The sequence below is a fragment of the Rhineura floridana genome, chromosome 6, assembly GCF_030035675.1.
Source record: "Rhineura floridana isolate rRhiFlo1 chromosome 6, rRhiFlo1.hap2, whole genome shotgun sequence".
NCBI classification, from domain to species: Eukaryota; Metazoa; Chordata; class Lepidosauria; order Squamata; family Rhineuridae; genus Rhineura; species Rhineura floridana.
In genome coordinates this window covers 28,507,432-28,521,825 of record NC_084485.1, presented here as the reverse complement: position 1 = coordinate 28,521,825, position 14,394 = coordinate 28,507,432, and positions in this window count along the sequence as shown.

The following is a 14,394-nucleotide window of genomic DNA, read 5'->3' as shown; positions in this document are numbered from 1 at the left end:
CACAAACTAGAATGTCATGATGATACACAGGGGTGAAAACAAAGTTTACATACTAGATCCAAAGTGTACCAACTGGTTCCTACCCCATGCAGTCAGACAGGGCTGGCAGACTAACGGGATCTGCAATCTAGATTGAGGGTTGTATTCAACATAGTGCTAAGGAGATTGTTGCATCACCCCAAGGATTTCTCCTTGTGCAACATAAAAATCCACCCCCACATGCCTCCTCAACCTGGTCTGGGGTTCTCCCAACACTCCAAAGCAAATGTGGGGACTGCAGGAATCACACATGGAGTGGGGAGGGGGAAATGTCATTGTGTTAGCACTAGCCCTTGCACTAGTGCAACTTTGTAGTTAAATACTGCCCCTAGTCCTCAAAGCCCCCTCTAGGATGCACACCTTAATGTGGTGAGGGGGTTTGAGAGTGTTGAAGAAGCTAAGAGCAATGCCGTCAGGAGTCTAGACCAAGAGGCTAGACTCCTAGCAGGGGCACCCAAGGCAGAATGGTCAAAGCTGAAACACCAGACTAAGATGCATCCAAACTCAGAGGAAGGCAATGGTAAATCACCTCTGAATATCTCTTACCACAAAAACCCTATGAACAGGGTATCTAAAATGCAACACGAGATAGTGCTGAAAGATGAGACCCCCAGGTTAGAAGGCACTCACCGAGCTACTGGGGAAGAACAAAGGACAAATACGAGTAGTGCTGTGACTAATGATGCAGCTGGGTCAAAGCCGAAAGGAAGCCCAGAGGCTGATGTGCACAGATGCGAAAGGAGAGTCCGGAGTTGTACAACGCACACAATAGGAACATGGAATGTGAGAAGAATGAACCAGTGAAAGTTAGAAATTGTCAAGCAAGAAATGGAACTCATCAACATTACAATACTTGGTGTGAGCGAACTAAAATGGACTGGAATGGGACATTTTCAATCAGGCAACTACAAAATATTTTATGCAGGTAATGAGAAATTAAGAAGAAATGGGGTTACTTTAATAGTGAGAAGTGATGTAGCAAAAGCAATTAGGAGCTACAACACAAGGTCTGAGCGAATTATATCAATGAGATTAAATGGGAAACCTATCAACATAACCATCATCCAAGTCTATGCTCCAACATCAAACGCCGAAGAAGAGGAATTGGAGAGATTTTACGCAGAAGTACAAGAAGAAGTTGATCACACACCAAAACAAGATGTGCTGATAATCAAGGGGGATTGGAATGCAAAAGTAGGGAACAGAGAAGAACTAGGAATTGTGGGGAAATGGGGCCTAGGAGACAGAAATGAAGCAGGAGAAAGACTTATTGAATTCTGTGAAGCCAATAATTTGTTTCTTGCGAACACATTTTTTGAGCAACTGAAAAGACGACTGTACACATGGACATCACCAAATGGTCAACATAGGAATCAAATTGATTATTTTATTTATTTATTTATTTATTTATTATCATTATTTTTACCCCGCCCTTTTTCCAAAACTGGAACTCACGGCGGCTTCCAGATAAAAGCACACATATAATTAAAAACATACAAAAGTCTAGATTAAAATCAAATTAAACAATTTACAGTATTAAAACCGTTCATACATACAGTTAAAATAATTCAAACTCCGTTTAAAATAATACAATTAGGCAACAGCAACGCAGCACCCTTCAAGACCTGTCCTTAACAGCTTTCAGTTCCAAAGGCTTGTTGAAATAAAAAAGTCTTTGCTTGCCGACGGAAGGACTGCAAGGAGGGGGCCATTCTTGCTGCCCTAGGAAGGGAGTTCCAAAGCCTAGGGGCAGCCACTGAAAAGGCCCTATCTCATGTTCCCACTAGTCGTGCTTGTGAGGACGTAGGTATTGAGAGAAGGGCCTCTCCTGAGGATCTCAGGGCCCGGGCAGGCTCATATAGGGAGATACGGTCCGACAGATAGCCTGGACCTAAGCGATATAGCCATAATTGGTAGCAGAAGATGGAGAAGTTCCATACTTTCTGTGAAAACAAGACCAGGAGCAGACTGCGGTACAGATCATGAACTGGTTGTATCAAAAATCAGAGTAAAGCTAAAGCCCAACAAAGCAATCATAATGCCAAAATACAATTTAAATAACATCCCAGAAGCATATAAATATCAAATAAGGAACAGGTTTGAGGCTTTAAACTTTGTTGACAGAGAACCAGAAGAACTATGGAATGAAGTCAGAGACGTTATCAGGGAAGAATGCAAAAAGACAATACCTCTAGTTAAAAAGACAGAAAGACCTCAATGGATGACTGAAGAAACTCTTAAAATGGTTAAAGAGAAAAGGAAAGCAACAGCAGAAGGAGATAGAAACACCGTCAGAACCCTAAATGCAACAATACAGCGACAAGTACATAGGGACAAAGAGAACTATTACAATAGTTACTGTATAGAAATAGAAGAGGACAACAAAAAGGGTAGAACAAGAGCCCTGTTCCAAAAGATTAGAGAAACTAAAGGGAAATTTAAACCAAGAGTAAAAAGGTAAAGGTGAAGGTGTCCCCGCACTTGTAGTGCGAGTCGTTTCCGACTCTTAGGGTGACGTCTTGTGACATTTACTAGGCAGACTGTATATATGGGGTGGGATTGCCAGTTCCTTCCCCAGCCTTTCTTTACCCTCCAGCATATGCCTGGTACTCATTTTACCGACCATGAATGGATGGAAGGCTGAGTGGACCTTGACCCCTTTTACCGGAGATTCAACTTCCTCCTTCCGTTGGAATTGAACTTCTGCCGTGAGCAGAGCTTTTGGCTGTGTTACCACCGCTTACCACTCTGCGCCACGGGTAGGGATGCTGAATAATCAACAGGGGAACACACTGACTGACCGAGATCAAATAAAAGGAAGGTGGAAGCAATACACTGAAGAATTCTACAAAAGAGATGCCCGGATGACAGATTCATTCAAGGAGGAACTGTATGATGAAGAACCAGAATTTTTAGAATGCGAGGTGAAAGCTGCTGTCAAAATACTTGGAAGAAACAAATCACCAGGAATAGATGGCATACCAATAGAGCTGCTACAAGCTACTGAGACGGAATCTGTCCAAATTTTGACAAAAATCTGTCAAGAAATATGGAAAACTAAACAATGGCCCACAGACTGGAAGCGTTCCATATACATCCCAATTCCAAAGAAAGGGGATCCCACGGAATGCAGTAATTATTGAACTATTGCCTTAATATTCCGTGCAAGTAAAGTAATGCTCAAGATTCTACAACAAAGGCTCTTACCATATATGGAGCAAGAAATGCCAGACATCCAAGCTGGATTTAGAAAGGGAAGAGGCACCAGAGATCACATCGCAAACATACGTTGGATAATGGGACGGACCAAGGAATTTCAGAAGAAAATCACCCTGTGCTTTATAGATTACAGCAAAGCCTTTGACTGTATAGATCATGAAAAACTATGGAATGCTTTAAAAGAAATGGGGGTGCCACAGCATCTGATTGTCCTGATGTGCAACCTATACTCTGCACAAGAGGCTACTGTAAGAATGGAATATGGAGAAAATGACTGGTTCCCAATTGGAAAGGTTGTGAGACAGGGGTGTATTTTATCACCCTATTTATTTAATCTATAGGCAGAACATATCATATGGAAAGCGGGATTGGAACAAGATCAGAGGTGTGAAAATTGGAGGGAGAATTATCAATAATTTAAGATATGCAGATGATACCATACTACTAGCAGAAACCAGTAATGATTTGAAACAAATGCTGACTACAGAGTAGGACTACAAAGTAGGACTACAGATGAATGTCAAAAAGACTAAAGTAATGACAACAGAAGATTTATGTAATTTTACAGTTCACAATGAGGACATTGAACCTGTCAAGGATTATCAATACCTCGGCACAGTCATTAACCAAAATGGAGACAATAGTCAAGAAATCAGAAGAAGGCTAGGACTAGGGAGAGCAGCTGTGAGAGAACTAGAAAAGGTCCTCAAATGCAAAGATGTATCACTGAACACTAAAGTCAGGATCATTCAGACCATGGTATTTCCAATTTCTATGTATGGATGTGAAAGTTGGACAGTGAAAAAAGCGGATAAGAGAAAAATCAACTCATTTGAAATGTGGTGTTGAAGGAGAGCTTTGCGGATACCATAGACTGCAAAAAAGACAAATAATTGGGTGTTAGAACAAATTAAACCAGAACTATCACTAGAAGCTAAAATGATGAAACTGAGGTTATCCTACTTTGGACACATCATGAGAAGACATGATTCACTAGAAAAGATCATAATGCTGGGAAAAGCAGCAGGGAGTAGAAAAAGAGGAAGGCCAAACAAGAGATGGATTGATTCCATAAAGGAAGCCACAGACCTGAACTTACAAGATCTGAACAGGGTGGTTTGTGACAGATGCTCTTGGAGGTCGCTGATTCATAGGGTCGCCATAAGTCGCAGTCGACTTGGAGGCACATAACAACAACAACAAAGTCCTCAAAGATGCTTTCTGCAGCCCTACCAGATTGAATCAAGAAGTGGCAAACAGTTTCATTTGTTAAGTCTTCATCTGTATTTGACTTCATGTGTATTTGATATAAATCCTATTGTTTCATTCTCTGTTGCAGATGTCGCAACATGCCTCTTGATTATATCTTGCAGAAAGCAAATTCATTTCCCAGACTCTCCGTATCCATTATGTCAGCCTTCCCCAACCTGGTTCCCTCCAAATGCTTTGGAATACAACATCCATCAGGTCCATCTAGCATGATGGGAGATGTAGTCATATTTGGAGGGTACAGGTTGGGGAAGGCTGTGCAACCAGTCCTATCCAGGTATATGTGCACTCCAGCCTGTAAAAGTCCTTTTATTTTAGGTGGTATCAACTTTACCTAAACACCCATGAGGCCTGAATTTAGACAAAGATTTCCTGACCCACTACAGATGCAAATTAACATAACAAAGCTAGGTTGATTGTATTATCACCAATCAGTGATGTTGTCAATGGCCTTATCTTGTGCTTACCTTGGGGTTTACATAGAATGGCCCGAGACTCTACCAAGGGTGGGGAAGCCTGCAGTCCTCCAAATGTTGTTGGACCACAACTCCCATCATCCCTGGCTGTTGGCTATGCTGCTTGGGGCTGACAGGAGTTGGAGTTCAATATCAGAAGGGTTACAGGTTTCCCACCCCTGCTGAAGCCCCTTTCACATGTCACATGCATGAAGGTCTAGGAGTTGAAAGGCGCAAAGGTCACGCATGTCCCAGCATCATGCAGCTTCTCCAGCCACACCTCCTGAGATCCACACATTAAGTATGGCAGTCTGAGTCATGCAGGGATGAGAAAAGCGGTGTATGAGCAAACACACAGGAAACAGCAGAAAGGAGCACTCCTCCTTGTTTCCAGAGCGCTGCTCCTCAGTGGTAGTGGGGAACTGTTTTCTTCCCAATTGCACCAATGGCCACCACCAATAAATTGGGGGGGGAAGGGGAATGGGCCATTCCAAAAGGCTCCGTAGATTGGATCTTGCTTGTGAGCTAGCAGTTTGTCACCCCTGTCTAAAACAATATTGATGCTTTGTTCCATAGTATGTGTCTGGGTTCTCAGATAGAATCTGCATATATAGTATTTCTTAATTTTGTGTGGGTGAGAACCTGGCTCTGTATGATGCTGTTAGAGGCATCATAACAACTTTTTATAATGTACTGCTTGTGTATCTTCCTTTAGCATGGTTGTGATGCCTGTTATTTGTTTTCATTATTTTAATGGCTTTCCTGTATTATTTGCTGGGGAGGGATTGTACATGCCTCCACCACCCCCGTCCCCCCCAGCATACTCTAATAATGTGCTCAGCTATAAATCTTGCAGATGCAAGCTGGTGTTCAGATCAGCTAATGAGGTAAAAAGGAATTCCATGATCCAGTGAATACTTTGGAAAACACAGGGGGTGAAGGCTGCAATTTATTGTTCCTGGCTGGTTTTGCATACTTGGAATCTGCTTTTAAAAAGCTGCATATGTTTAGTTTTCTTGGGTTATGAACAAGCATCAAACACTTCATCATTACAACTCTTTATAATCCTTATACTCAAAATAATCCTGTCATGTCTTGGGCTACGCTTGCATTCTCTGAATGAGAATATTAAAATTCATCCAAGGATCACAAAAAGCTTCACCAGTTCTCTACTGTCCCCACTCCTGAAGAAATGCACTTGAAGGCCAGAAGACCCTCTAGAATGGCATTCCATGTGCCAAATATGGCCACAACAGGAAAGGGAAATGGGCAACCTCTTTGCATGATGTGCCTATGGCCCTTTTGGGTTCCCAGTCTTGGTTTCCCTGTGAGCTCTCCACAGCAGCTTCCTGTGCCCAACAGGAATTCAAGGGTTTAAAAAGTGGCATGCTCATTGACTCACAGAGCTGGAAAATCGCAGAATCCATATTAGGATTATTGTTTTGCCAGCCAAATAGTGTGCAAGCTTTAAGTTGTCCAGGACTCTTCGTTCAGCTTGATTTTATATTTTCACAAATGGGAGATCAACTATTTGGTTTCTTTATTGCAGGAGTCCTAGGTGCAGCCTGAAACCAGCATAGTAGAACTTAATTTGACTGTCAGCTTCCTCCTTCCATATTCTCTCTTAATGCTGGGACTAAATGCAGGCTCCATAACTTCAATATCAGCTAGCTTTCCCCCTCCCCTTCCTTGCTTTGCCATCTAATGCAGCTTTCCTTCCCTAACCTGCTGCCTTCAAGATATTTTGTATTACAACTCCCATGGCCATTGACCGTGCGGGGAGGGGATGGAGTAGGCTGGGGAAGCCTGGTGGAGAGTTCTGGAAAACTCAAAAGCTTGCATGCTATTGCCCAATCCCCTAGCATGCTGAAAGGAAGGAAGGAAAGAAGGAAGGGTGGTATCCAATGCCCTCATTCTGTTTGGGCAAAGATTTCCACATGCAGTGGAACTTACCCCCCCCACACACACACACACACTCCTCTCCATGTGAATGCCCTGCACTCATCCTAAATCTACTGTACTCCGAAGGGTTGGAGGAAAACCCAGACCAGATTTTGGGGGCATGAGCTGGGAAAGTTCTGTTGTGCAAGCAGAAATCCTTGCACTAATGGAACAAGAAATGTACCCCTACTTTGGATTCAAGCCAAAGAAAGAAAGATTCCTGTGAGTCTAAGCACTGAAATACAAAAGAGGCTTTCTGCTGCAGTTCTACATGATTTAGTGTTCTGGCATCTCCTTGTAGTAAGCTTGTGCTCAAGCTGGGTCATTCTGCTGAATTTCTATACTGAATGAGACTGGATCATTCAATCACTTTCCGTGCAGAAGCGTAGCAGAGCTACCTGTTCTTAGAGGGGCTGCTTATTGCATCTCTGTATGAGTCACTGCTCTGCCTCCTTCATATCAGGAGGCATGTTCAGAACAGAATCTCACACAGGGATAAAAATGACAAAGGACGTTTGGCAACTGCCACTCTATACCCAACAATTTCTATATAGACAACAAAATAAGAGATAAATTAATCAGCCATAGAGGCTTCCACTCCCAGTTTATAAAAAAATGGGGACAATAGTAAATATCGTATTTATATTAAGCATGTTTTGTGGCTTTCATATGAGTTGTTTCGTGTAGTTTTTAAGGATGTTTTGTTGTAATATATTTTAAAGTATGTTTTTATGATGTTTAAAGTGGCTTTAGTGCTTTTGTTTGCCATCCTGGGCTCCTACTGGGAGGAAGGGCAGGATATAAACCTAATAAATAAATAATAGTTGCACAGAAAGAGCAAGTGTCATGTGTATCCCCACAAAAATGTTCCAATATCTGCACAAAAGTGATTTCCAGAAGTCCATGGAACCCAAGCAAGGATTAAGTGGTTAAATATAACAAATGCTGCTCATGGATCTTGGAATTTAAATTCCAAGCCAAGGTAAGTTAGCCAAGCAAACAATAATCATTGTCTGCATGATAATCATGATGATGATAGCAATGGAATGAACTTATAAAAGACTGAAAACCTACCACAAATAAGTTAGGACAATGGTTAGAGGGGGAAAAAAGCTGTTAACAGCAAAGCATGACTTCATGTCTTAATATTTGAAATTCTTAGTTCAAAAGCAGTGGGTGTAACCTATTCATGTCTCTTTATAAAATGCAGCAAGAAGGAATTTTTTTAAGTCATAGACTTGAACTGTTATTGTTTTATGTAAGTTTGAAAATTTATTACCTTCTCCTTTATTAAACACCAATAGACATTATACAACCATTAGTGAACGTGCAAAGAAATGTGTGTAGATGATTGCTATTACTGCATAGAAAATGGATGACATTCAACATCTGTCACAATAACCACATAATACAGAATTATTTAAAATTCATAGTGAATTTATTACTTGAATGATTTCACTCTTGTAAATCTGTTCTAAAATCCCAGAGGCCTGTGTAAAAAGGCATAGCGCCCTCTGCTGGGTTTTTGCTCTAATTTTCAACACTGTTTCCGTGCTATGGTTAAATAAATGCCTGCCAAGTCCCGTGTAGTGAGGACTTCCAAACTTTGCATTAAATCTCAAGGTAGTTTTCGTAGCAGAATTATTCCTTCCAGAAAGTTTTGGCTTTGCTGTACTGGGAGGCATTTGAAATCACATGCCTGTGGCTGACACAAGACAAAACACATTCCATCTTTAAGCGCCTGTGGACGCTCGTATCAGAGAGACACTAGCTAGCTCAGGTACGTAAGGAGAGACTCCCCTAATTTAATCAGAGTATATAACAAAAAGGTATATGGAGCAGTAGAGATTCAATGTGTGGTGAGCTGGGTGCAGGCCTGTTTAGCACGTAGCATCCTCTAGGAGGAATGTGCACAGGGCCCTAAGATTCACCTTGTATTTGTATGTGCGCATTTAAAAAAAATCCCTATCTGTTTTTCAGTTGCTTGGTGTGATATCCACTTCAGTCTGTTTCAGGTTCCAGTTATTCTGTGTTCCCCATTCACCGTAAATGAAATATCTTTTTGGCTAAAGGGGATGAAATTTACAGGTACAAGAACCCCTCCAGAATGGACCAAACCTGCCAAATTGCAGACAAATGGGTCCAGGGGCTTTTGGAGGGAGAAAGTAAAAAAATGATTCACTTTCCTCAATGAGGAGGAATGGGGGGGCTGTGTTAAACTCTATATGGGCTTAATATAGGATCAGGGATTTGTACCAAAAGGCCATCTAGCTTAGTCCTCTGCTGTAAGATGTGAACTCTGGTCTTTCCAGCTCACACTTAACTGGCCTACACCTTCACCAGCTCTAACATATGACTCTGAACAGTTCAAAAGTAGCTCCCAGCCACAAAAAGAAATGTTGAAAGGTATGTTGAAAGGAATGCAGAAGCATTCTTTGTGCATGATGACCAGAGACCTGTCCTCTCTCTTTACTGTAGCAACTTTATGGGAGCCTAGATACACGTGGGTAACTTGGCAGTGATAGTAGCACAACCTACCTATACCCAAAGAAGGAGTATTGGGAAATAATGGACTGAGTTGGGAGAGAGATGGCAGGAATCACAGTTTGGCTTGGAAGCAAGATCAGTGAGAATAGCCTGGTCCTCCTACAATCTGCTGGACCAGGATGGTGGTTTGAGGAATGCAAAGAAGCTGGGGATTGATGGGAAGGAGTGACTATTGAAAAAAACAAACACCTTGACAGCATCTCTTAATTCCACTGAATCACCAAAGGAACTTCAGGATATCCCCTTGGATTAAAAAAAAAAAGTGGCAATAACATTGTCCACAGGAGTGAACAAGAACTAATACTGAAGAGGTATCTTCAGGAAAGACCAATTTCATATATCCATTCAGATGTTAAAAACAAATGAGCCAAGCCACAAAAAACAAAATCTCTGTAGGGCTGCTAGCAAATCTGACCTAGGAGAACATTTAATCTTTCCAACTTCTAAAAAAGTTGAACTGAAGTAAAAGCCATCCCCCAAGACTCTCTCAATGTGCTTTCAGATGACCTTTTTATTGAGCATTCATCCTGATTTGCTTGCAGGGAGGTTTGATTATATTGTGTCAGAAAGTATTATCCCACACTTTCCAGTGCATTTTCCCATCACTTTGTTTATTACAAAAAAGTCCAATCTTTTGGGGAAGTATACTTGTTACACAAGACTTCCAAATCAACTTTAATTGAGCAACCTGAATTTGCCAGTATGTGATGAAATCCCACCCCAAAACAGCAACAGTCTGGAAACCCCTCTACAGCAAAATTCTCTTCCGGAAGAAATTCAGATAATAAATTTTCCTAACATTGCACCTCAAATGGTGGCAATCCCTAATATAATGCCTCAGATTAAGAAGAAAAACACAATGTCTGAAAAATCTTCTGACCATAGATGGGTACCAAGGATCAGTTCGAATCACAATTGAGGTCATGGTCCTCTAAGCAATTTCAACACATGCCAGCTACCTGCCTGTGGCCAGCCAATCGCATGCACATACATACTGCTGCAAGGAAGTTTCAGCTTCCAGCACATATTGACAAAATAGTATTTATGGTGGCATGTCAGTTCCTGAATTCCACTTGTGGCAAGTGGTGAACATATCTGGCTGGCAAAAGGCTTGGACAAACATGCAGGGAATTAAGAAGATGTCTTTTCACAATAGTTAACCCTTGCAGTTCTTAAATTTTTTAGTGTTTTGTATGTTTTTAAAAAAATTTGTTGTAGACTGCTTTGAAGTTTTTAACAAAATAACAATATACAAATATATTTATAAACAAATAAACATGCACAGCATTGTCAAGTGTTTTCCTCCAGTTTTTATAGTTAACCCCCCCCCCATGGTTGTGTGAATCAGCATCAGGAACTCATGTGACTGACTGGTGTGCAGATCATGTTGGGACAAATTCTATGCAAAATCTTGTTATGTGCCTCCAAGTTGACTACGACTTCTGGTAACTCTATGAATCAGCGATGTCCAAGAGCATCTGTCGTGAACCACCCTGTTCAGATATTGTAAGTTCAGGTCTGTGGCTCCCTTTATGGAATCAATCCATCTCTTGTTTGGCCTTCCTCTTTTTCTACTCCCTGCTGATTTTCCCAGCATTATTATCTTTTCAAATGAATCATGTCTTCTCATGATGTGTCCAAAGTAGGATAACCTCAGTTTCATCATTTTAGCTTCTAGTGACAGTTCTGGTTTAATTTGTTCTAGCACCCAATTATTTGTCTTTTTCGCAGTCCATGGTATCTGCAAAGCTCTCCTCCAACACCACATTTCAAAGGAGTTAATTTTTCTCTTATCCGCTTTTTTCACTGTCCAACTTTCACATCCATACATAGAGATCGGAAATACCATGGTCTGAATGATCCTGACTTTAGTGTTCAATGATACATCTTTGCATTTGAGGACCTTTTCTAGTTCTCTCACAGCTGCCCTACCCAGTCCTAGCCTTCTTCTGATTTCTTGACTATTGTCTCCATCTTGGTTAATGACTGTGCCGAGGTATTGATAATCTTTGACAAGTTCAATCTCCTCATTGTCAACTGTAAAGTTACATAAATGTTCTGTTGTCATTACTTTAGTCTTTTTGACGTTCAGCTATAGTCCTGCTTTTGTGCTTTCCTCTTTAACTTTCATCAGCATTTGTTTCAAATCATTACTGGTTTCTGCTAGTAGTATGGTATCATCTGCATATCTTAAATTATTCATATTACTCCCTTCAATTTTCACACCTCCTTCATCTTGGTCGAATCCTGCTTTCCGTATGATATGTTCTGCCTATAGATTAAATAAATAAGGTGATAAAATACACCCGTCTCACACCCTTTCCGATGGGGAACCAATCAATTTCTCCATATTCTGTCCTTACAGTAGCCTCTTGTCCAGAGTACAGGTTGCGCATCAGGACAATCAGATGCTGTGGCACCCCCATTTCTTTTAAAGCATTCCATAGTTTTTCGTGATCTACACGGTCAAAGGCTTTGCTGTAATCTATAAAGCACAGGGTGATTTTCTTCTGAAATTCCTTGCTCCGTTCCATTATCCAACGTATGTTTGCGATATGATCTCTGGTGCCTCTTCCCTTTCTAAATCCAGCTTGGACGTCTGGCATTTCTCACTGCATATATGGTAAGAACCTTTGTTGTAGAATCTTGAGCATTACTTTATTTGCATGGGATATTAGGGCAATAGTTTGATAATTACTGCATTCCGTGGGATCCCCTTTCTTTGGAATTGGGATGTATATGGAATGCTTCCAGTCTGTGGGCCATTTAGTTTTCCATATTTCCTGACAGATTTTTGTCAAAATTTGGACAGATTCCGTCTCAGTAGCTTGTAGCAGCTCTATTGGTATGCCATCCATTCCTGGTGATTTGTTTCTTCCAAGTATTTTAAGAGCAGCTTTCACCTCGCATTCTAAAATTTCTAGTTCTTCATCATACAGTTCCTCCTTGAATGAATCTGTCATCCTGTCATCTCTTTTACAGAGTTCTTCAGTGTATTGCTTCCATCTTCCTTTTATTTGATCTCGGTCAGTCAGTGTGTTCCCCTGTTGATTATTCAACATCCCTGCTCTTGGTTTAAATTTCCCTTTAATTTCTCTAATCTTTTGGAACAGGGCTCTTGTTCTACCCTTTTTGTTGTCCTCTTCTATTTCTATACAGTAACTATTGTAATAGTCCTCTTTGTCCCTATGTACTAGTCACTGTATTGTTGTATTTGGGGTTCTGACTTTGTTTATATCTCCTTTTGCTTTTGCTTTCCTTCTCTCTTTAACCATTTTAAGGGTTTCTTCAGTCATCCATTGAGGTCTTTCTCTCTTTTTAACTAGAGGTATTGTCTTTTTGCATTCTTCCCTGATAATGTCTCTGATTTCATTCCATAGTTCTTCTGGTTCTCTGTCAACTAAGTTTAAAGCCTCAAACCTGTTCCTTATTTGATATTTATATGCTTCTGGGATGTTATTTAAATTGTATTTTGGCATTATGATTGCTTTGTTGGTCTTTAGCTTTACTCTGATTTTTGATACAACCAGTTCATGATCTGTACCGCAGTCTGCTCCTGGTCTTGTTTTCGCAGAAAGTATGGAACTTCTCAATCTTCTGCTACCAATTATATAATCAATTTGATTCCTATATTGACCATTTGGTGATGTCCATGTGTACAATTCCTAATTCTTCTCTGTTCCATACTTTTGCATTCCAATCCCCCATGATTATCAGCACATCTTGTTTTGGTGTGTGATCAATTTCTTCCTGTACTTCTGCATAAAATCTCTCCAATTCCTCTTCTTCTGCATTTGCCGTCAGAGCATAGACTTGGATGATGGTTATGTTGATAGGTTTCCCATTTAATCTCATTGATATAACTCACTCAGACCTTGCATTGTAGCTCCTAATCGCTCTTGCTATATCACTTCTCACTATTAAAGCAATCCCATTTCTTCTTAACTTCTCATTTCCTGCATAAAATATTTTGTAGTTGCCTGATTGAAAATGTCCCATTCCCGTCCATTTTAGTTTGCTCACACCAAGTATTGTAATGTTGATGAGTTCCATTTCTTGCTTGACAATTTCCAGCTTTCCCTGGTTCATGCTTCTCACATTCCATGTTCCTATTGTGCATGTTGTACAACTCCGGACTCTCCTTTTGCATCTGTGTGCATCAGCCTCTGGGCTTCCTTTCGGCTTTGACCCAGCTGCATCATTAGTCACAGCACTACTCGTACTTGTCCTTTGCAAAATCTGGCATGTGCTAAATACAACTGCTCTTTAATACATGTCCATAATGCCATTCAATCATGTTTTAAATGTGCAAGCATCACAAAGCTGCTAAAAGTTGGTGGATGTGGTATGCAATAAATATTGGCTGAGTTCTAAACTGGGCTGCATGCTGAACCAATCCAACAATCTTATTACCAGTGATTTAGCAGAGAGGAAATACAGGAAAGGAGGACTCCAAGACTTTTTTCCAGAGTAGGAGCACTTACCATATATGGAGCAAGAAATGCCAGATGTCCAAGCTGGATTTAGAAAGGGAAGAGGCACCAGATATCATATCGCAAACATACGTTGGATAATGGTACGGATCAAGGAATTTCAGAAGAAAATCACCCTGTGCTTTATAGACTACAGCAAAGCCTTTGACCGTGTAGATCATGAAAAACTATGGAATGCATTAAAAGAAATGGGGGTGCCACAGCATCTGATTGTCCTGATGCGCAACCTATACTCTGGACAAGAGGCTACTGTAAGGACAGAATATGGAGAATCCAATTGGTTCCCCATCAGAAAGGGTGTGAGACAGGGTTGTATTTTAGCACCCTATTTTATTATTATTATTATTATTATTATTATTATTATTATTATTATTATTATCTTTATTTATACCCCGCTCTTTTTCCAAACTGGAACTCAAGGCGGCTTCCAG